This window comes from Anomalospiza imberbis, chromosome 4 (genome assembly GCF_031753505.1).
Source record: "Anomalospiza imberbis isolate Cuckoo-Finch-1a 21T00152 chromosome 4, ASM3175350v1, whole genome shotgun sequence".
NCBI classification, from domain to species: Eukaryota; Metazoa; Chordata; class Aves; order Passeriformes; family Viduidae; genus Anomalospiza; species Anomalospiza imberbis.
In genome coordinates, this window is record NC_089684.1 from 25,613,389 (window position 1) to 25,638,582 (window position 25,194).

At 37.0% G+C, this 25,194-nt stretch overlaps 1 protein-coding gene across 7 annotated transcripts in view; it reads right to left on the minus strand.

Moving 5' to 3' along the window:
- Positions 1–25,194, minus strand: part of GRID2 (glutamate ionotropic receptor delta type subunit 2) — an 812,539-nt gene that overhangs the window by 169,721 nt on the left and 617,624 nt on the right. The gene's annotated exons all lie outside the window — the stretch shown is intronic.

The following is a 25,194-nucleotide window of genomic DNA, read 5'->3' on the forward strand; positions in this document are numbered from 1 at the left end:
CTTGTGCTTACAAACAAGGCCACAGATTTCGAGTACGTGCATTTCCACTTACTCAAATGTCCACAATCAAGGTCTGATTTTTGTAGAAGTTCCATGAAGAGACAAAATCAACTGAAATCAATGCCTCATTAGATCAGTTCTTACAAGTCAACCACTTTACATCCAGAGGACAAAACATAGAGCTTTTGACCTGTTAAAAAAACCCTGAAAAACACTGTGTCCACAGATTTGTGGTTCTAATTTTATCCAGAATAAGCATGGAACAAGCAAGACACAGTGCAGAGGTCAAGTGAACTTGGGAATATGGTATCCACAGAGACAAATTTCTCCTACCTTTCTTCTACCCATGTCAATTAGGCGGAACTCACATCCAGGAATTTGGGAAAAGGAAGAGGCCAAGTTGTCAGTAATCAGGGGAAAAAGAAAGAGACAGAACGATTATTCCCTGCCTAAGTATTGATGGAGGTAAAGAAGAAACAACTGAAGAAGGAACTTGAAGGCCACCTAAGTTGACCAGTTTTGTAAGGTAAATGTAATTGTAGCTATTCCAGCTTTAAAGATGGACTTTTGGCTCATGTGAATGTATCACATCATCATATTCCCCTGCTAAGCAAACTACAATTCACCACCAGTTTACAACATGAGGTGTTTTATTTTAAAACTCTCTTTGACCTTACTGAAGGAAGGGGCTGGCTTCTGGCTGTTAAAAGTAGACACATCTACTTTAAATACAAGTCAAGGGAGTTTGGAGCATTCTGTGCCTGGATGAACTGAGCAGGAAGAAAAAAGTATTCTTTGGGGTTTTTTTCTACCTGGCTGCTTGTTTCCAGGGACTTTTCTCACTAAGAGTGAAATCTGTACTGGCTGTGCACTATTCCTCCTAGGATTTAATCCATTAGAAAATTCCCAATCTAAACCGTATTAGGCATAGTTCCTTTTTATACAGCATGATATTCAAATCAGATGAACTCAAACGCCTACATGAATCAGGCTTCTATATTGAAACACTTCATTCAGTTAACAGGAACACATTACTTGATTTATTATAGTCTCATGGCACATCACTAGCCCACAAATGTCATGTTACGATATTTAACAAAAGATATACTATTAAATAAAGTATTTGTGAATAAATCAGCAGTGATTTGTCTGCAATGTCGAAGTATGAGAGAATAATTTGGCTGCTGACTTTGCTCCTTCTGGTACAAGACACAGTTAAAAAATATATTTTTAAATCTTCAATTATGTTGCAAGTTGCAGAATTTGTCATTCATTCTTTTTTTCAAATAGCTCTGCCTAATAAAATTCCCTATTTTTTTTTTTTTAGCTACATAGCTTTCCTATACACCTGAGGCTTTAAATGTATTTTAAATATTAAAAAACTTTTCATTAAAATGCAGAAACATGGGTGGGGGAGCTATTAAAAAAGGCTTTACTTTATCTCTTTGAGTTTTATGTGGAAATATTAATCAAAACCTTCATTAATATTTTATGAATTCAGAGCCTTTGCACAATTGGAATGCACGTTACTTCTTATTTAAAATTTTTTTATTGTAAGGCACTCCATTTAACAAAAAAATTAGGAATCTGAAGATACTTAAGCACGCATAGAAAACAGATATATGTTCAATATAGAACATATATCTGTTCTATATTGCAGAACTCATGTTCCAGGCAAGCTTCTTGATTTAAAAAGTGGAAAATTGAAATTCTGTAGGAATCTCAAGCAGCATTTCCAAAAATCTGCATTTGCTATGACAACTCCAGCTCTGCAAGTGACTGATTACTGAGCACTCAGGGTTTATGGTTAAGGTTTCCTTTCTTCCTTCCAAGAGCTGGGGTAAAAAAACATGCACTATTCATGGATTGAAAATCCACAACCTTCAGGAAACTGGGTGAGGTTAAAGAGAATTATCAGCTATGTTACTAAATACATAATTACAGGGGGAAACAACATGCCTCCTCTAGATTAAAGTCACAAACAGCAGAAGGTGTCATGGTATGTAAGGGAAAATTCTTTTGTAGATAACCAGTGTTAAAGGACAAAAATTATAAGAAGAAAGAAACTGTTTTGTATTAGCAGGATATTAATAATATCCTGGTATCTGCACTAATCTCCTGGGCTCTGCTTTTTGACATATTCATACAGTGTCAAGGAAAGTTGATGAAGAGCAGAGGGGCAAAGTTTGTGTATTGTGCTAAATAATTCAATTGAGTAAACATTAAAATGGACAACAAAGAATCCAGACAGATCTCACAGTACTGAGCAACTGTGGTACAATAGCAGGTGATGGTCAACGTTGATAAATGTGAAATAATGTACATTGGAAAAAAATATTCAAACTGCAACAGGACATAAAAAAGAAGGGCAGGGTGGTGTCCCAGATTTGTATTAACATCAAAACCTTAAAAGGCTTCAAAAAGCATAAAGAAAAATCTATTAATCCAGGTTTGTTAAACACAAAGGCATTGTCTGATTCTAATAAGCCTTTAAAACCTGCATTGCTGGAAGGTGTGATGGTTTATAGAGGAACTAAAATGTTTTTCTGTTCTTACTTTGGCATTCCTTATCAGTCTTCACCAAAGTATATTGTACTAGAGGACCCCCTCGACACCTTCTTATACTATCTGAAATAGATTTGTTGCTGTCAATATCAGACTTTTCTTATTTGTTATTAAATACTGTCATTACCTTTCTGTGATAATAAAATTAAACTGCAAAATACTAAAACAGTATGTGCAAATGTTCATGATTTCCTCTCCTCCCATCAAAACAACTCCAGTTATTTCTCCTAAACACTGCTTCCCTTCCCATGCCTACAACTCTTGCATACCCAGACAGAAGCTTCACAAATTGGAAAGGTTTCTTTTCTTTGGAAAAAATTGGTTCTACTAGATTAGTCCAGCTCTATATATAAAGAAAAAGTCAAAAAGTCAGAAATTACTTTTGGAAAAATACCACCTGGAAAAATGGCATCCTGCAGGAATAACTTCATTGAGGTCAAAATTTCACTTGTGGATTCAAACAGATAGTTAAAATTTTACTAAAAGGCTTTTCAGAATCAAAGGAAGGAGAAGATCTGAGATCAGGCTTTCAGCTGGAGAAGAAAGACTGCACAGCAGAAAATTTCTACAAGAAAAGTGGAATGCAGCAAAACTCTCATGAAGTTGCATAATTTTTTTCCCTCAGCAGGACTTACTGCTATATTCTGGTGATGAGGTTTTGAATTATGAGCAGCAACATAAAAATGAACAGCTAGATATGAACCCTAGACCTAATCTGTGAGCTCCAGTCAAGACTGTGACTCTACTGGGCAACCCAAGTTATGCAAGGAAGCATATTAAAATTATATTCCTGGTTCATTTGTATGGTGCAGGCTTACCATTTATCGTTACAGGAATGTTATAAACGGTGTGTCCAGTTATTTGCTTCTGCTAGAAACCCACTGAAGCATTTTTATATGTATTATATTTGATGAAATTAAAGGCTGTTCTAACATATAAGTGTCATCGTATGGGGATACAGAGCATTAAATTGTCAGTAGTTTTATTTGGTTTTATCAATTCCCTAAATATGTAAAGTACAACACCTGCTTAGCTTATACCTTCTCCAGGACATTCCCTAAGAATGGAGTTTATGTAGTTTGGGTTTCACTGCACTCAGATGTTTTTTAGTTCAGAAGGAGTTTATATTTGTCTACAAGACCACACTGTAAACATGATGATAACATCTCCATCCCAGAAAGCAACAAAGAAACTAACTTAAATAGTGGTTCCTCTTGGAAAAAAAACCAAGCTATTATGTTAGTGTGAATAAGACTAATAGAAAATTTAGAACCTAAGAAAATGTTTTAGATCTATATAATTTGCTTTATTTTACAAAACATAAATGAAATATAATTTGTCCTATTTTACAAAATATAAATGAAACTTTCCTATCCAAAAGCAGCACCACACTCTATAATACTTGAATTGCATTAAATCCACTTTGTAATTTATAGATTATACCTCTCTGTCTTCTAATGCAGATGTCCAAGGTAGTAAATTTGCAGGCAGAAACTTTAAATTTTAGTATTAGAATATATCCAAGTACCATGCGTGTGGAAAATTAAACTGAAAATGCCTTATAAAGCATTCTTGGCTGTATAAAACATGCAGATTTTTTGATCTGAGATTGTGCAACCTTCTAACCAGAGGTTCCTGTAATCCATGGTATTTCCAATTGCTGCTGCTGGGGGTGAAACAGCTGTATTTCAAGAAGGGACAAGACAGTATAGCACCTTAGTCTAATAAAACTACTCACATTCTGTAGAGATGAAATCAAAAGGAGCTTGAGGAGGCCACTTTCCTGAGGAAGCTATGCACCTCATAGGGAACATTTAGTGTCATGGTCTAGGTCAAGCTCCTCCCTCTACCTCGTTATGCCCATCTGTTTAGAGTTAACTATTTGGGAGCCCATTTCCTGCTGTCTTGGTAATTACACATCAGAGCCCCAGTGGTAATGAGATGCCAATTATGCATTTAAAAGCAGTTCTGTGTTTGGTGACAGACTAGCAGTCGGAGAAATGAAGTTAGAATAAGGAATGTTAAAAAGAGAGGTGCAATGTTAGGATGTAGGAATGACACATTATACTAAAAAAAAGACAATTTCTTTCTCCGCTCAGAATAAAAACACATAAAAGTATATTCTTATGGTAAATAAACATCAACAGCTATAAAAACTAAGGCTAAGAAATATGAAGAGCTAGGATTATCTATTTTTGTGTACATATATATAAAATTGGTGGCAGATATCAATGAAGATGATACATGCACGGATGGGAAATATGAAATCTACACTACCTAAGGAATTTCCAAGCTCCCATTTCCAAGCTCCAAATACTCAAAGTACAAAAAAGAAATATCTCCTTTCCAGGCTGCTATACTACCTGAACTTGATGCTGAGGATGTTGCTTACACCAACTGATACCTCCTCACCTCTAGTACTGCTGTGCAGATACAGACACACTACTGCAGGACTTATAATTTTTCCAGTTTTCTCTCCATATACAGCAGTTATCTTGGCCTGTCTTTATAACCCAGGGATGCCTTAGTTGTACAGATGGCCACTGCCAGTCATCCAAGGTTTTACTGTATGTACAACAGACTTAACAGGTAACAGCTAATTATCAGGCAAGTTAATTTCAGGCCCTCAGCTCAGTTCCTCAAAGAGAATAGGAAAAAAAAGACTATTTCTATTGAGGTGTTAAGCTGCATAGAAATTGAAGTGCAGCAGAAGGACAAGAATAGGATTGATTAGAAGCTATGATATGTTCACAGATCACGCTGGGAATCTCTGGTAAGCACAATGCATCTTTAATGCAAATCAATAATGGCAGTCTGACGATGGCCCTTGAGAAAGGAAGTGCAATCAAGCTGCTGCTCCAAAAGACGGAGCCAGTCCAGCAGTGAGCTCACGGGTTCTTTCTTCACAGCGTCTACGGGAGTGAGGAATTCATCTGGTAATTAGAGCAGTTCAAATGATTTTTGCTGTTAAGTAGGCTGTGAAATTCAGGAAGGTATTCTGGGCTCTGCTTTATAATGGCACAATTACTCATTGACAGAGCACAGTGGCACCATTGTGGTGAGCTGCTAGCAAACATCAGGCTCATGAGCTGCAGATGATGCATAATTTGAACTGAAGTTGTAAAGTTTCCCCCAGATTGTCTTGGGACCTTCAAAAATCTACTTTTAGAGCCATGAAGTTTTGCAGTGGCTTTTTTAGAGAGAGAACTTACAAAAGGAAGGCACACGTTTACCTGCCATCCATCCCCCAATCTTAGATGCTTATCTGTAATCACATAGGCCCTGTTCACCAAGGAACAGTAGGTGGGTAGTAGTTTTTACAACGTTCACTCATTATTTCAACACGGCATCCAGAGTTATTGGAATTGTAATAGAAAGGAGAAAAGGAAGCATACTGCACCCCTAACAACCACACTTCTGTCTGAAAACAAGGATTTCTTAAAGCTATTTCACTGAAACGCCAAATCTTGGCACACCGCCGGTAGAAAGCTCTATGCCTGTAGGCTGAGGAACAGATGGGGAGGAGACAAGAGGGCTTGCATGGGCCCTTGAGAGGGACTCATGGCCATTAACTGACCCTCTCCTTTTGCCCCCTTGCCTGATTAAGTGTGGGGAGGGACAGGAGTCAGGAGGGGCAGCTCTGAGACCACTTCAGACAGATGCAGTGTGAATGGGTCAAATCAATTTTTAAGCCCAGGCCCATGTATTGTGAAGAGTTGCGCTAGGAACGGCACGATGCCCGAAGCAGTGGGAATGAGCTGCAAGATTTCTAGGACAGCACTGACCCTGCTCTCTGCACACCATGAGTCTTCACTGAAGGAAACAGGCAGGGAGAGCAAAGTTAATTATTACCTCAAGGACTAAAACCCACTCTCTTTGTGACTTTTGAGACTCAGGGCTACAGTTTCCCATTGGTTTTTCCAACATACTACACCAGCTTTCATTTGGTGAGGCACCTGAGGATGTCAGATGACAGTAAGTTAGACACTCAGTATCACAGGAAATTGCGTTGCTATCAAAAAACTATATTTCCTTTAAAGCAGGTACTTTTTTCCAAATCCAAACAAAACCAGACAAATAACCAAAAAATCCCAAATTAATATATAGTGCTTAAAATTCACATGGATAAATCATTCTTGGAGCTTAACTGAGCATACATTTCAGAATATTTTGTTAAATTGAATAAATATCTATAAAGTTGTAAAAATGTCTTAGATGTTATTACTTCTGTACCTAAATTTAGAAACCTAAGTCTTTAATTATCCATATAAATCTAAGCACTTTCATCTTCTGATATGCTTAAGACTCTTAGCTCCCAATAAATTTGTGAATTTAGATATCTAACCCCTACTAAAGAAAAACAACTTTCCATGCTTCTAGTGTTTTAATCAAGTATAATTTAGTTTGAAATTATATTTTCCTCTCTGAGGAACAATCATATAAATAAAATTAACATATATGTATTTATTCACATTACACACTTAAAAATTGCCTTTTTAGTCCACTGCTTTATCTTACAATCTTAAATTTGAATGATTTTTTTTTAATTAGCAAGGTTAGATAAACATCCTACAACAACAAAGAATGGCAACTTTGTCTGTGGGAACTTTATTATTTAGCATCAAATTCACCTGACCATTTCAAAAGTACCCTAAAGAGCCATCCATAAAAACATATGCCTAAAAGGGTGCATATATATCTATATCTCTATATATATTCTAACATATATAAGGGCTTCAAGCAGCTTTTCTGAATTTTCTGCAAATAATTTAGTCTTGTTGTAATTTACAAAATGAAATTATGCATTTCAGCAAGAAGTATATATTTAAAAAATATATATATGCATGCATGTATGTATCTGTGTTTGTGAAGAATTCTTCCTATCTTACATGAAGACACAGTTTACAGTGAAGAGAATCTATACACAGAATAACTCAAACCAATAGAAAAATCAATCCAATATGCTACAGATAAAGCATGCAGTCTAAAAAATCTACTAGTGCTTGAACATCAAGAATAAAGTTTGAAGCATAAAGATTAAGAACTAATACATGGCTGAAAAAAATAAATACAAAGCAAGATCGAAATGAGCATATTGGGTGATACCCAATCATGACCAGGGACCAGACCATGACTTAAGAGCATAAAACAGAATCGTCTCCTCCTCATAAATCTGTTGTAAGGACTCATGGTATTCCTAATTAACTGCTCCATCAAAGCCTTAAACAAAAAATAAAATGCAAGTGACCCTCTTCTCATTTCCCATCGAAGTCACTTAGTTCATTAAACACTTACATTAGAGTGATAAAAGTCTAGTGAGTGATTCATTCATTTATCAGATGAAGAAGAAAATACAATTTGATAGTTTCCCTGAGTCTATCTATCATCATGTTAGGGAGGGACAAAAAGAAGAAAAAAACCAATGACACAAATATTAAGTATTAAGAATGTAAGGACAAACGTGCTGGAGGTTAAGAAGAAAAGAAGAACCTAGAGGTAAAATAGCTCCCTGTGAAGCCATTAATCTCAGAAGTTAAACCACAGGCACTATTTCCTACGACTGTCTCAGCATAATACATTCATTACTGTTATAAATACTGTTGATGGCGATGTTCTGCACTTACCATGGGCACTTGGGAAGAGAGGAGCTGGGGTGACTTTCCATTCAAAGAGGGCTGAATGACAAGGATAGGAATAAAAACAAAGGCAGGCCAATAATATGTGCTGCTGTCCACAAGTAACCCATGAGTCTCTTGCAGGCCTGAAGCAAAGAATCCCTTCTAAGATCTTAGGCACCCTATGAAATAGAGATTTCCAAAAGATATATGATCTTCAGGAGGGAAAAGCTCTAGGGCTTAAGAAATAGATAGAAAGAAAGGGAGTCAGAAGTCCCTCTCACATTTGGGGAATTCAGGATATCAGAACATCCTGTATTTCAGTCCAGTCAATCTATTCTCCCACAGAGAGCTCTGTGGTCTAGGGCTTTATAGGAAAACTGTAGGCCAGCAGCTGTGCGTGCATGCACCTATAGGTATCTCAGCATAGGCACATATATACTGAGCTTCTCTCTGAACTCAAAACTGAGCTCAGCCAAAAAGCTTTCTCAGCTACCCCAGGTCTTCCAAGTGCTCTGTGCTTTAAAAGAAGGGTGCAATTTAAAGGCACTACAGCTACTTCTACATGAATAAGATATACTCATAGTTAAAAATTACAAGCAGGCACTATGCTGGGAATTATTTTCATTTGTTGAATTGCAGTGAGAAATCTAAGGGCAGTGGCAAACAGCTACAAATAAATTTTTCTTTCCAATTAATTTTCCAACTTCTTAGGAAGTCAATGGATAAAACTGGACAGTGAGCTTCTAACTGTAAAGAGGAGCAGAGCAGATATCTGCATCCAGCTTTTGGCATTTCACACTAACCACTTGAACGTGGAACAGTCGGACAGCAAAAACAAAGGACAGACGACACAGAAAGCCAGCATAGGAAGTAGCCATATTCCTTCCCTGCCCACAGTTCTCCCAAAACAGTGCTTTTTTACTCTAAACTCTTGTGTTCCCACATTGTCAATGATACATGAAAATGATATCTTTACTGTTCTATCACCAGAGATAGAAATTAAAAATTAAGAGGAAAATATGTATTGTTATTCCACAACACTATTGAAGGGCTTCTTCCTACCACTCATCTTGAACTCCTGTGTGCTTGCCCCACACTCATGTCTCTAGTTTGCAGCAGCTGTCAGCCTAAAACTCACTTCCAAGAGGTGACTGCTACGACTAGTCAAATCCCAGACAAAGAGAAACAGAGACATGGAGAAGTGCCAGCCAGGTTTGTACTTTTAAGTTAAAACTTTTCTACTAATACAGAAATTGCCAGTAGAGAGTTGCAGTTAGCTGTGAGCCTGTCTCATTCAAAAATGCAGTGGGGATGGGACATATCCCACAAGACTGACTTGAAATAACAGCTACACAAGAAAGAAGGCAGGGAACTGTGTGGCAGCCCCGAGGCACTTCACAACAACTGTGTACCAAGATTGCTGCATCAAATACATTGCATTTTTAAAATGTGTCATGATTCCTCTTTTTTGCTATGTTGAAAGAGATATGATTGTTTCCCCTTTCAGTAAAGACACGGGCAAAAAATTTAATAACTCTGTCTCAACCTGGTTCTTGAACTGTTTTTACTCCTTCTAATTTCCTGCTGAAGTACGTAGTCAGTTTGCAAGGTGACATTTGCAGAGGCTCCTTACAGATTGATTGGCTAAACTGCTGGGAAGCTGAGAGGATTCATATTGAGAACGACCTTCGTTTATTATAAAATCAGACCTGCTGATGTTGCCGCATGCCAGAAAAATCCAACCATTCCCGACTCGTTTCTCAGAGAGGGCCAGTGATTGATGCAGATCACAAGCAGGACAGCAAACAAGAGGCTGGATGATCTGCAGAGTTCCTGAAAACCCTTGAGCAAAAGGTGACCCTCGACCCACAACCCTTGAGGCCATGGTGCTGCCTACTGAGTGCTAGACAGGAAAGGAAAAAAGCAATTTTTTCTTGGAAGACATCCTGCATAGAGCTACTTGGAGGGTGATAGCGACTTCAGGCAGTAAACATGCAGATCCCTTCCCGTTGTGAGCATCATGAGGCTCTCCTTCCCTATCCATCACAATTTACCTCCCTTTCAGACTTTTTCTTGAAAGTTGCAGTGCTCTTGGCACAGCTAAAACTTTTAACCACTGACACATCTACTTCTCCATCCTTTCAACATAAGGGCACTTGCCAAATTTGCATTTGGTACAGAAAAAGTCATTACTCTGTATAAAAACATCTAACATAGATTATTAACTTTGTAGTTCTACCAGTGACAGCCATTTGTGTTTCAAGTATTTCTCAGAAGAAAGAATCATCTCTGTGCTTTTAAAACACCACAGATGCTGAACTGCTTATATGGCTCTGGACATGTACCACATTTCTGTTTTCTTTAATTTCTTTGGCTTGAAGAAACACATTGTCAAAAGACAAGACTTATAGGTATATTTTTGCCATTCACTCCTTTGTAAATATTGCTATAACATAAGACATCCTAAAATAAACAGCGAAACATAACTCATCAAAAAGATCCCTTTGGGAGTTGCAAGTTATACATACAAAATGTGTCATTTCTAAATTATAGTCCCTCCTGCAGTATAAACTCCCAGCCTTCCTGAACCAGTAATGCTATCATTGAAGAATTTGTTTGATTACTTTGAAGTAAAACACAGGATTGACTGAAGTTTAACTGCACTCTCTGATTTAACTTAATCAGATTTAATCACGGCATGGAAATCAAACCTTATGTTTTTGTGAGGTGTTTCACAAAACTGTTCATAATAGCACATGATTAAAAAATCAGTCATGGTTTATGGCTCCATGTATGACTTCTCAGTTCACCCAAATATCAGGGATCAACTCAGGGGTAACTCAGGAAGCTTGCAAATCTAGATCTTCTTTTCACAGAGTTTTGGAGGAGGAAAAAGTTTTTATAAGCTTTGAAAGAAAACAGTTGAAATCAGCTAACAAATATTCCCAGCTATCTTCTGCTGTTTGATACTGGCTTTAAGAGCAGTACCCCCTGTCTGCTTGTGTTAGTTGAAGATTACTTGTTAACACATGACCCTGAATTAGCTGCCTAAAACTGACAGGTTTTAATAAAATAGTGACTAGGCAATTTTTCCACCAAGAAGTTAAAATGTCATTAGCTTTGTCACTGTTCACAAGACACAGACTTTGTTTAAATATTTTTAACAAATATTTTTAAATATTTGTATGCAATTATGGAAAAGAATATACTGTCACAATGTTTTTATAAGGTTAAAGATTTAAATAAATGTTTCTAAACACATATGACCACACATCATAGACCAAACCAATAAGATCGCTCACAAAAACAGACTGAAATAAAAAGCATTGCCATCACAACTTCATGGACAATTATTAATCTACAATATCCAACTTGCTATGATTTCCTGGCGAAAAACCACTTAGAACAAAGGAAAGATCCTTTTTGCTCTTTAGTTAAGGTTTGTGAAAAAGGCCAGTTTTAACTCTCACCAAGAGAGGGCAGTGACATATCTCAAATTATTAGAAGAACCCATTCAAGAGCCATATACCTTTATAGCAAGCATAATAACAAATAATCTCTGCAGACATTTAATTTTAAATTCTGTGGAGCATTCAGCTGATGCTGTATTATTTTAATTAACACCCTCCTACCCTTGAGTAAGTGTACTGTAGTGTTTGGAAAAAATAGAAAGATTGTGGATAAAACTGTGAGTCCTTATGAAGTAAGTTTTTTTTCCTCTTTTTCAAGCAGATTTTCAAGCAGAATATTATACCTGCCTTTTACTATGAAACACTTTCATAGCAGTCTGTAAGCTTTATTTTCAGTTTTAATTGACATCTCCAGAATGTGAGGACTTTACCACTTAGCTCTATCCTGTATTTTCTATTTCTCAAACTCCAAAATGGCAAGTTAGAGGCTTTTTTTTGTTGCTAAGTCTTAAAGATGTTGTTACAGTTAAGCAGCTGTACTATGCTGTTCAGGATGAGAGATTTTTTTTTAAAGGAAGTGAGTATACCCATTTTTTTGCTCAAGATTATCTCAAGACTCTTGGCTTGTGAAGCCTAAATTGTCCTACTCTAAACCCTGTAAGTAAAATATGCTTTAAGTCTATTATTTTTGGAATCCAAACAACTGCAATATCTATCTTCAAGTTCATGGCCTCTTGCACAGCTACTGCTATCTCCAAAGTTCAAAAAATACAGCTGGCAAAAAGCCAGCACCTTTCTCTTCTTCACAGCCTTCCAGTGGATAGATGTAGTCCAGAGGAAAATTTTTTGTCTTCTAAAGAAAGACTTTGGGGTTTAGGTTCAACGGAATTTAAGAGCGATCACACACAAAACCTGTCCAATCTGACACATGGTTAAGTATTATTTTCTTTGCAATTTTCAAGTCATCTTTCAAAAGGTATGGAGAAGAGAGGGAAAAAGAGGGAGAGAGACAGTCAATTCATTTTATCTGTAGTCATTGGAGGTTTAAAGCAGTTGGAACACCTTTCTGAAAGTGAACTTAATTAGACCAGATGCTTTTATACAGGCTTTTTCTCAATTTCTGGGGCAAATGGAATGAATAAGAAGAGATGAAATAAAACAATGATGAGGACAAACATTTCTTTAACATGGTATCGTAACATTCTCTTATTGATATTTTCTTTATTGATGTTTTAATTTCCTCTTGCAGAAATTATTTGTCTCAATATGCTAGAGTGTCACAACAAACTAGAAAGCAGCTTCTAAAGACTAATGGAATGACTGACAATTCAGATGTTACAAACCTCCTAGAAAAGAGCTTAGAAGGAATATATAATGGGAACCAAACAAAAAAATGTGGAGGAATTATCTGTAATAAATATGGAGTATCATGTTACATACCAAGCACATTAGAGAAAGGGGGATGAGGTCCACTATCAGAAAAAGTTCATCAGAATTTCTTATTTACACTTCCTATCATGTCTACCATCACACCACATAGATACACCCACACCCTGACACCCTTATTGTAAAAGCAGCACAAAAATATCCACCATAAAATCAGCTTGGTGTTAAATTCACTCCCTTTCAGACCAAACAGAAAGGCTTCAGTATGTACAGATGCCAAAAGCAATTGTATTCAGTGCCCCAAAACTTGTTTAAGGCAATCTGTTGGTGGCCTACAGTCACAGAGCACATAAAGATTATATTCTCATGTGGGAAGATATCCATCACTTAGTTGCTCTTGTCATTCTTGCTTTCCTGCAGACACAATAAGTAGCAGAGCTAAAAGCAAGCAGGGTGTAAGGTCTTCAGCAGTAAGGTTAGTAGAGAGGACAATAACTTTCACATTCTGCTCTGTGTACAGCAAGCCCCAAGGCCAAACAGAGAAATCAATTCAACTATCCAGAATCAAGTGCATCAAGAGACTCACCGAGACTTAACTGGAGACCAAACAAGCTGTGAATTATTCCAGTCTTTCAAACATATCTGGAGAGGCAATTTATGACCATATAGATACTGTGGAAGTGCAATTTATCTTATTCTACACTGACCTAAAGTCTGTCCTTCAAAATCTTTCTGCTAGCAACTCAACATGCCGGCAATCCAAGCTCTGTGGACTGAGATTTGGGTAAAATATTTTTATATATTGTTACCATCATAGAAAAAATAGTTCACCTTATCTGTCCCTTGATAAAAGACAGTCACAGAAAACATAAAAATCCATTTGCCTTGGTTTTCCAAATTCTAGCCTCATTCTGGAATAAATTTTGTGGAATTATACCTGCTGACCTCCAGCACTAGCTACCATCTCTCTGTGAACAGAACTGCTCTGATATTAGGCTGGAACCTCTCTCTAATTCAAAGCTTAGACAACCTCTCCTGTAACTTTCTCTGAGCAGGTTTTCTGGAGTGCAAATGAACTTTCATCCTTTTTAAGGCATTTCCTACATCCCCGCAGCAAAGCATACAATTCTCAGACTTTATTCTTTGCTTAGGAAACATCACTTGTGATGCACTTTGCAAGAAAAGCAGGCTCCAGAGTCAGAAGCAGAACTTGTAATTTGTGGAAAATAAATGAAATGAAGCAGCGAGAAACACACCCACAGCAACAGGCCTGGATGGCTGGTCCAGGGATTGCAAGGCAAGATAGAAAAACAGTTTATAATGTTGTTTAACCACTGTGGCAGGAGTGGAACTGATATTCCCTTTTGGTAGTTAACAGATATTTTGAAAAAAATTGCATTAATTGGCACTGTTCCAGTGAGTGGTAGAAGTGGCTTAATAATGGATTTATGCTATTTAACTGATTGTAATTAAAATACTTATTTTCTTACTTTATATTTAGGACAAATATTTGTCTCAGGTAATATAATACACAGCCTAAAATAAACTGACTAATGGGATCTCAGATGTGCACATTCAATGGGGAAATCACACATTTTACCAGTAATTAATAAATTTGGAGAGCTAAGAGTACCTGAGATATAATTCACAATACTGACGTTTAGAACATTGAAACCTTCTAGAGCCAAACTGATGCAAAAGTAGCATGAAGGCTTTAAAACAAAATTTATTATTTTCAAATGCAATCAAGTTATGATGCAAAATCAGTAGAAGTGTAGAGAAACTGAATATTGCATTAAAATATTCATAATAAAACACTTATGGCTCATTATTAAGGCACTCCATTAGAATGCATACTTTAAATCAGATTTTTATGAGCTCCAAGTACATTATTTATTATAAAAGTGTGTTTAAAACAAACAAATAAAACACTAAAATCAAATTCAGCATTTCAGAATAAGAACATTGTGATGAGGCTCAGAAGCAGACTGGCTGAGCACTGATCAGGAAATTATGTTAAAGCTTCTAGCTTAAACTGAAATGATATCAACTGAAATGTTTGGGTTTTTTGTTACTTCAATGTATAAATTTTGATATATTATGTTGCATTTTTCTAAACCAAGTAAAAAGGTTTATATATATGAACTTAAATAATTTGATCTCAAATTTCAACAGAACACTTGCAATTTATCTTATTCTATCCTTTTATGTTTACACATGAAAGATATTCTTTCCACTGCTACATTTCAGGAAGAAATGTCTGTAGTATTTTTCATAGGTTTTGTGAAATGGAGAGAATTAGTGTTGGAATAATGATGAGACTACTTTCTAACTGATATCTGCCACAGGTGCCAAACAGAGTTTTCTTAATTCCTTAAAACATGTTTATCCTCATTTGCTTCCAGTCTAAAGAGTTTCAAAGCCTTGTTAGTGCATACAATTTCCTCAAAAACTTTATTTTTTTAAGTGGTTCTATCAAATGAAATTAATTCTGTTTATCAAAATGAAAATGTAAAGTATTTGAGACTTCATCCATTTCACTTTTTCTATTACTCCTGCTGCTCATTTTAAAGCAGGAGTACACCATGACAGGAATATTTATTATTAAATTCTACCGTAACTTACCCTTTGATTAAGGCATTATATCATAACTTCAGAACAGGAAAAAATTTGAGCACTGTAATTTTAAGGCTGAATCATAAAAACCTTACAACACTATGAAGGAACTATAAATATTATGAAGTCATTGAAAGCTTCACCATCCTATTTTTTTATTATTTGCAAAGATCACAAAAGGTACAAAGAGGTGTCCCTAAACAATTATACACAGGTAACTTTTTATCTCTGGAAATCACTTTTATTATTCTTTTAATTGCAGGATACAGCTATAACCACTTTGGGGGGAAACACATCTCAGCATTGTCATAAATGCAATATATTTTGAGACAAAATGACACCTCATTTTGTCCGGAGCAGAACTTCTGCTCCTGAAGTTCTTTTAGCAGAAATGAAAACTGAACTGAAAACTTCTGCTTTACAAATGAATTTATTCATAGTAAACTGCCACATTTTGAAATATATGAGCTGAGTTACGTAGTGGGAAACTATAGCACATTATAAACATGATACAGAATCCAAATTGAAGCCACGAGGGTAGTTATCTTTGTCTTCTGAAATGTCACCATTTATTTCTTACTGATCTTAAAAACACCACAATGAACAAAGATCTCCTGTACTTCCAACTGTATTTTGCTATCCACACTGGAATGCAATTTCCACTCTCTGATGTGTCCTTCCTACTCCTTCTCTTTAGCAACCATTGTACCCACATGCATTTTCTGGTCCAGCCCAAAGATGAGACTCCCCATCGACTCAAGCTGTCCTTCCTGGTGGGCAGCACCTGCTCTCATTAGGAGACAGCTGACCCTTGACTCTTTGCTAACATAACACTTTCTGACTCTTGCTTATAGATGTCTACATCCTTCTGATGAATTTGGGAGCCTTTAGCAGCTTCATGGATGTTTTCACATTTGTGTCAGCTGTAAATTCACTCCCACAGCTCTGAAGGCTGAGGGTGGTAGATATTATACCCACACATACATATAAAAATAGATACATAGTGGGTGTTTTCAGTGGAAATCTACAATCGTCATTTCCCAATCAGCTTATGACCTGTCTAGTTCCTCTAGATTCCACAATCTGCATGGGGAGGACTAATGGGATTAAATGTCTGTGTTTGAATTCTCCATCCTTCAATAGAAAACATCACTGAATATTTTATGGCCACAGAGGTAAAGGTCATTGGGCTTACGAGGGTTGCTTACCCCACTGCAGGAAATAGTGCCTACTGCTGTCAACAAATTATCATTCAGCATCATGCTTAATGAAATACAGTCTTTCCACAAAAGAAACAAACACAGAAAACAAAACAAAACCCCCAAACAAACAAACCCAACAAAAAAAATCCCCCAAAACCAACCACACACACACAAAGATATCTCCACCACAGAAACCCGAAAACAAGCAAACAAAAACCAAATCAACTTTTGTCTCTGATACGCATAAATAGTCAGTGCCTAAAAAGACACATTTTGATATTTTCCTGCTAATAGACTAACTTGGAATAAAGAGATCTTGCTACAAAAAACATACATTAAACTTGTACCAGCAAAGTTGTGATTAATATGAGCATTCCAGACCTTTCAGATGTATTACAGGGGCTCATCCTACTTATCAGTCTACAAGACCGCACAGCCTTCAAGCAGAAGCCCTCCAAAAAACATGCAAGTTAGAAACAATTTATTGAAAGGTTGAACGAGATAATCTTTGAAGTCCAGCCTAGACTGCTGTACAACTCTATGATATATTATCATGGGATATGGATGGCAGAATGCAGTAGGCCATATAATTGTGTCAGTCTTGGCTTGTGGTTCTTTAAGAAAAAGACAATTTATCAAATTCAAATCCTGTGAAATGGCCCAGGTGGCCAGTAAGGCCAATGGCATCCTGGCATTTTTCAGCAATAGTGTGGCCAGCAGGACCAGAGCAGTGATCCTCCCCTCTCTACTCAGAGCAACTGAGGCCACGCCTCATGTACCGGGTTCAGTTTTGGCCTCTCCTTATAAGACATTGAGGTGCTGGAGCAGGTCCGGAGAAGGGCAACAAATCTGGTGATGGGTCTGGAGCACAAGTGTTATGACTTAGGGAGCAGGGGGTGTTCAGCCTGGAGAAAAGGAGGCTCTCCACAACTGCCTGAGAGGAGGCCCTAGTGAGATGGAGGGCTCTTCACTGAAAGGATGGTAAAGCACTGGAACAGGCTGCCCAGGGAAGTTGTGGAGCCACCATTTCTGGAAATGTTCAAAAAGTGTGTACATGTGCTGCTGCTTGGAGACAGGGATTGGTGGTGGGCTTGGCGTTGGACTCAATGGTCTTAAAGGTCTTTCCCAGCCTCGACAATTTTATGATTCTAAATCTGTGTAGATCTACTTTCACACATTATGGATTAAGATCTGGATTATAACCCACAGATACATATCAGCCCTCCCAGTGGTGTGTACTGAGCCCTTAATTCTGAGAACTGAGCCCTTCACCACCCTCAAAAGCCAAAATTTCATGACCCATTTCATACTATCATTACTTCATGCCTCCTGTTAAAAGAAACGGTTCAGTTTTTTAAACATTCCCCTCTCCTGTCTGCATGGTTTTCCAGTTATCAGGAATTTTTGACTAGGATACCCAAATTGCATACAAATTTGGGCAGAAATATTTAATTTACTAGAGATATAGTTATTATCTCCCTCTTCACATGACAAATTAGCTACAACACCTTCATTCTTTTGGATTAATGGAGGGTTAAATACACATTGCTTTTTCCTACTCCTGGAAAATATATGTTTGTTCCAGTTTAGAAGCATTTGTGAAATGAAGTCATTTTCATCAGATGATAGCCTTGATTGAAAACAAAGCAGCCCTAAAGAGCAAAAGACAAGCATTAAAAACTTTAATTCTGAAAATAACCTATAATTCATTGAGAGTGTTCACCTTAAAACAAGTAATTCCAAGTCGAGCTAAGTGTTTTATCCTATTAATTTCAAGGATGATGAGCCACATTCTTGAAGCAGCACCCACTGAGTATTCTCTTAAAGGTGATGAGAAGTCCCTAATGGGATTTCCAAAATCACATAGAAGCATTACTGCCTGAGAGGTCAACGAAGCATTAAGTCCATTCTTAAATAATACACAGTTCCTTCTGACATTATTCAAAATGTCATTTTTGAGGCACTTGAAAGTTTCCAAGCACTTCAGATCTCTGAAGAGAGTTACAAAGCTAATTTGCTCAGTGGAAGCATTTGAGGATAAAAATTCAAAACTTGCCAGCCAGTTCTGTAGATCCATGTTCACTGGGAGGCTTTCACAGCTACTCAAGCAGAAGAAAAAGCCATATAACCATAGTAAAGGTATTTCAAAAGTGGCCCAACCAGTCATACTGAAAACTGTAAAAGGTTCAGCCTTTTATCAAGTTCAGAAAAACAAAAGTGATCTAACCCCTTGGCCTGGTTGATTGTGAGCAGTTCAAGAGGAAAAGAGGAATCCAGAATGAAGGAAAAATATTTAATGGATCCAAATCAAGTTTTACGTGCTACATAAAACTCACCAATGTGAAAATCCAATTTTTTTCCCCAATCTTGATATTAAAATCACACCACAAAATTTCTGCTATTCAAAATTTTCCAGGACAAAAAAAGAACCTCTGCTGCAGAAATGACTGAAGTTCTGTGTCATTCTTTGCTCTTATGCCCATTTTGAAGCACAGAATAATCACACAGGAACCTCTGTGGCTAGGCACTTGCCTAGCAGCATCAACAGAAAACAGGAGTTGTTGTTCCCAGCTTTTTTTAATTATTATTAATTTTTGACTGATCTTTCTCAAGTTTCCATTGCCATAACAAGATATGAAAGGAAATAAAAAAACACAGCTTGAAAGTGGAAAATATTTCTCCTGTTCTTTGCTGTCAAGACAACTATATTTTCTGCAAGAGATGGGTAAAATATAACCTCTTTTCCAGATGAACAGAAATGAATAAAATGCATGAAACTATATAATTTAAAGAGCATAAAAAAGATTTGTCTCTCTCTGATGAAAGCAATCAGTCAAAATAGGCAGTTCCCAATGCACTGAAAATATTTTTCAGTAAGAACATTCTTATCAGTTTTGACAGGACTGGATATTCTGAGCAAAAGAGAGACGAGCCCATCCCTGCCAAAACTGTGAAGAGAAATACTACAGAGCACCAAGGTCTCAAGGGGAATTTCTGCTTGACATCAATGCTTCCCCACAGGGTTCCATTGCATTCTCCCCTTCTTCCATCCTGCATTTTTTTTTCTCCCCACACTGCTCCCAATGCAGGAGCATGTCCCTCTTCACTCCAGACCGCTGCATTTATTCAGAGGCTTGAAAGGCTCTTTTTTTTCAAAATCGTCTATAGCTCTGTAAGTCACTGTTAAGGGCCATCCAACCTGTGACCTGGAAACTGAATAAACCCAGATCTTAATAATGTGAGTTGAATTTTCACAGGGCACTTATCCTTATTGTTCTAGACCAGGGAATATGGACATCCATTAGTATTACAGCCTAAAATAGTTTCTCTTTTTTACAACATACTAAGCATACTGGAGCTCAGCAGACATGGCTGACTGTTCTGGCAAGAAGAAATAGGCGGGACAACACCTGAGTAGTGCACTGTGCTTGCCTTGGGTTTGTGGGTATTTGTTTGGAGTTTGACTTCTGGGTCATTTTGATCCTGGTTCTTACAGATTCCTGTTGGATGTTTTGCTCCACAGGTGAATAATTAATGTGTAATGGGTTGAGTTGTAGCAACTCTGCTCTGCATTTAGCAGAAGGATGAACCTTTGTCTTTTCTGTTCCTGGGGCAGCATCCACCAAATCCATCTCTGGTTTCTTTACTTTGCACTTATTGCAAGTAATGAAATACTCATCCAAAGAGCCCAGGGTCAGGGCAGGCAGCTGAACAAACCAGTACCAAAAATTAGATTTCACTCCCCCCATCTGAATCAGAGTCCAAAAGCTGATAAATTCTCCAAATGGTACACTACTGATTACATTGAGTCAGTCTGCCTTTCCTTCTGCATCCTCAGATTTTAAAAGAAAATGCTCCATTCAAAAGCAGAAAGGAAATTTTTTTAAGACCTTTAAATTTTTTTGAATTCAAAAATACAATTATGGATGGATACTTTAATTTCTTTTTCTGTTTTATTCAAATATGCATTTGGTTCAGCTTTTAATCTAAGCTGAAGTACACTTCCAAGTAAAACACAGTTCTCTATTAACTCTAGTTTCATTGCGATGGCAATCAAATCCCCAACACTTTGCAGCCAAATTAAATTTCACTGAGATTTGACAAAAGATTTGCAGAAGCTACCAGAAAGTAAAGAATCAGTCCTGTGTCTTAATCGATTTCCTGCATAGCACTAAATGAAGGGAGGAAACACTACTCTTCAGCAGGCTTACAGCAAAATTTAAGTTCTGTGCTGAACCAGAACAGCCAGTCTTGGTTCACCAACATATTTAACTACCTCTTTATCTTTAGTATTAAGTAGCTGATTTCATTTCTAGAAGGGTGATTAAGTATTTAAAGTTGCTTTAGAAAGACTATAATGGTAGTACTGTGCCAGGTCCACCTTCTCCATCTATACTAGAGGCAAAGCATTCAGACACAGCAACTTTTATTTCAACTCACTAGAAAACTCACACCATCAGTAGTGTCTCTAAATCACAAGGATATCTTTCAGTCACATCATAAATTGCATGTCAACCTTTAGAAACATCTGGACAGGTCACAGCTTAAAGTACCAGGCACTGATACAAATATATTTTTAAAGTCATATTACACAACTCTACCTTGATCTTGCTCACAAAGAGACCAGGTGAACCCACCATTTACCTCAAGCAGCTTACCAAGAAGCTAACTGAGAAGGAAATACTTCATATTGGTTATGAAATATTGGTATGAAGCTCTTGGTTATTAAATGAAGTTAGTTAGTAAGTGTTGGCAGAGCTGTATAACTTCTTTTTCTGCCTAAGGGCACAAAACAGAATATGAAATAATGGATGCAGAAAATAAGTTTTAACTTTATAAGAATAGAAATCGACTTCCTGAAGATTAAAGTATATGCTTGGAACATTGCTCTATGATGCAAGTGTAAGAAAAAAAAATAGCGTATTAGAAAGAAATACCACTACTGTGATCAACAAGTGTTTTCACATGAAGTGGAAATAGAAATTATTTTAATAGAATGAAAAAATGCAAACCAGCTTTCCCATCTCTGAACAAATAGCACAACTATGAAGTGTTAACCCTTAATAGTCTGTGAAATGAACACCTGCAAGCATTGACTCCACAGGGAAGGCCAATGCCACTTGCACTGGCAGAAGCAGAGAGGAACAATGTAGAACTTTTTAGACAGGTTTCAATCCCTTTCACTCGAAATGCTTGGCACCACAGATCTCGCTTGGATAGCATTTCCCCCTTAAGACAATCAAATCAAAATGATTTAGGACTGAACCCTACAATCTAATGGACAAATGCAGACAGCTCAAAACATCCTGGGTTCAAGGCTTGGGTACCCCACCCCATGTTTTCCTGCATGCTCGCAGCTCTATCCTTCCTCCAAGGCACCTCTAGCTGTCCTGAATGCAAAGGAAACCATTGACATGGACACGCAGACAGGAATTGATGCAAGAGCCTGGTACATCATCTTGCTCCCTCACTGGGAGGAAATAACCTAAAACATCTTCAGAAGAGAAGAGAAACATACAGGAGGTGGGCGTATGCTAATATGGACAGGGAGGTAGAGCAAAACACATCATGATCTTCAAATGCCCACCTGGTAAGAAAACCAGGGTGGGAACAGAAAGAAAGTCCTCTAAACTTCAAATGTTGAACAGAGCCTTTGAAGATGAGCCCATTGTGAATTACAAGGAGCACTGTAAGAAACATGAAAACCACTTTATTTCTGCAGTGTTGTTTTCAACACCACTGAGATGTAAGACAGTACTCAGAGCTATCAACTTCCTTTTGTTCGTTTGTTTGTTGGATGGTTATTCACGGGAATGGCAGCTTTTATTTCAGTAGTATAGATAAAAGTATTACACTGAAATTTAAATGTCAAAGAATACATACTCAAATGTCAAATACCAACAGACAAATGCCAACAGAGAAATGTCAGAAATACACCCATGTGTCCCACTGAATATAACTACATCTGCACAAATGCAAGCCACAGCAGGATGTGTAAAAATTAGTTTTTCTTCAGTTCCTTTGGGGTTGTATTACCACTAGTGTCAATAAAAGCACTACCTGCCAGCAATCTGAGTGTATTACTCCAAGTACCTGGCTCTGGCAAAAAGTTCAGGCTAACTGATCTGTGGTCTGCAAGGTGATGCATAACATTTACAGTCATGAGGGTACAAAATTGCTGTTTCAGGCAAATCCCACTCCAGGATTTGCTAACTTGTCACTAGGTGATGGAGCCCAGCACAATGACCTTTCACATGGATTCTCCCACTGCTTTTCAGGTATGACAGTAGCCTATGAAAGCTGAAGGAGGGGATGTGTACATAGCTTTTCCTAGATACATGGCCTAATTTGACCAAATAAACTAAACATAAACATGAATTCTTGGTGTATCCTAAATTATTTGCTTTTTTGAGTCCTGGGAATAATCACTGATGAATATAAGTGAACTTTGCAGAAGTATAAATGACTCCAGAATCCAAGCAGAACAGATTTCAAACAGAATTTGGACTCTTGAGAAATTCAAGTGAGTTTTAACATCTTACTTGCTTTATTAAAATCAATTGACTGTTCCTCAGGAAAACCAAAGAACAATTCTTTACACAATTCACTTGATGGGAATCTCTGGTCCCAATGACTTCAATGGGCCTTTTGTAATGATTTTACCCTTCATTATCTCCTATAAAAGTACTTGAAAATATGTTGATTAGGGAAGATGCATTAGCTTAGAAATTTCAGTCAGTCTGCTAATTGCAGCTGCTTCGACTAGAGTTGAGAAATAAAAATGCTTAGGTAGTTCTGCAGTCAGATCACTAAACACATGAAAACCTGAAGTGTACTTTAATTAGTGTAGTTAACAAAAATATATCTGACTCCTGTAATTATTGTGATTTGCTTCCAGCAATAGCAGCTCATACACTGTAAAGTAAATTCTAACCCAAGATAAAAGATCTAAATTTTTGTCAAACAGTAAAACCCCCTAAAATTTTTCTTCTGTCTCTGAAGCAATTGTTTTAAGAAACCTACCTTGTTTTTTTTAACTGTGACATTGACTAGAAATGCCGTATAATTTTTAATTTGTTCCCTTATTCAATTTTTTTGTAAAAATTTGAAATAATTATTGGAAGTTTTTTAAAAGAAACTTCTGAGAACAACTATCACATTCTCACAATATATACAGAAATGTCTTTCTAAGGATTTTTTTTTTCTGTACACCTCTTTTTAAAGGTTTCTCTGGATTACTGAGTCCTGTTTAGGAAAAAAAAAAACAGTTTTCATCTGTTCTGCTCTGGACCCTTTCTTCTTTTTAACCAGCTGCAGTGCATCACAAAACTCTATGGAGAAGCATTTACTATCTTTTTCAACAGGAAAATTTTCTTGCAATATCTATGTTTAAATTTAAATGCTTATCTTGGCAAATGTAAAAAACCTCATATACTTTTAGTATCTTAATTTTAAACTTTGCTTTTCTCCTCAACAGGATTGTATGATGCTATGTTTCACCATCTAATTATACTCTGATCAAAACTCTATTCTCTATGACCAACTTCAAATCCATTTCCCTCCAAAGACAGTGAATTTCTCTTTGTTCTTGAACTATCATAAAGAGTAAACAAGGAAGGTTCAAAAAGCCTGTTTGTATTACCCCACTGTTTTACACAAGTTAGATGTGCCCACAGTCATTAATATCTGTTTTAAAATCAAACTCTACCATAGCTTAAATTAACAGTACAATTCTAAAATACACCATCAAAAAGGAGTTAGAATAGCCAGGAAGGTGTTTTGTTTTTTTTTACTTCTATATTTCCAAGATCTTTCTGTGAGTCTCTCTTTCTTTTCTATCTTTTTGGGAATAAAAGAACACCACTTAGTGCTTCACTAAGTGGTGGCATTCACCCAGACAGGCCTGAAGTCAAAAAACCCCCAGTCAAAGTCAACCAAATAAATTAAATGAAGAGACACAGATTTGTCTTAGGGAGGCAGCTCCAAAGAATAAATAGCTCCTCAGTGCATAGCATGGAAAATAAATCAAAATACGTTGAAACAGACAGAATTTAAATGTAAGGGAATAAGGACTTATTCAACATTCTGGTCTCCAAAGACTCTCTGTAAGGTACCTCCAGATAGCAATCAGATCCAGCTCTGTGTAGTTTCTGAAGCATCTGTCAGGACCTCTCTCAAAGCGACATAACTACAGGACCAGGTGTACATTAGGGTATTGACAAGAGATGAAAGAGCACAAACAGAATAAAAATTCCAATGAATAGTGGAGGAGAAAGTTCAGTTTTTAGATACTTTAGACTTCTTATTTATCGCTTCCTTCCTTCAGTGTACTTATCTGTTGCTCCAGAAGGTACGCAGACAAATGATGCACTTCATCATGAAGTGACACTGACACAT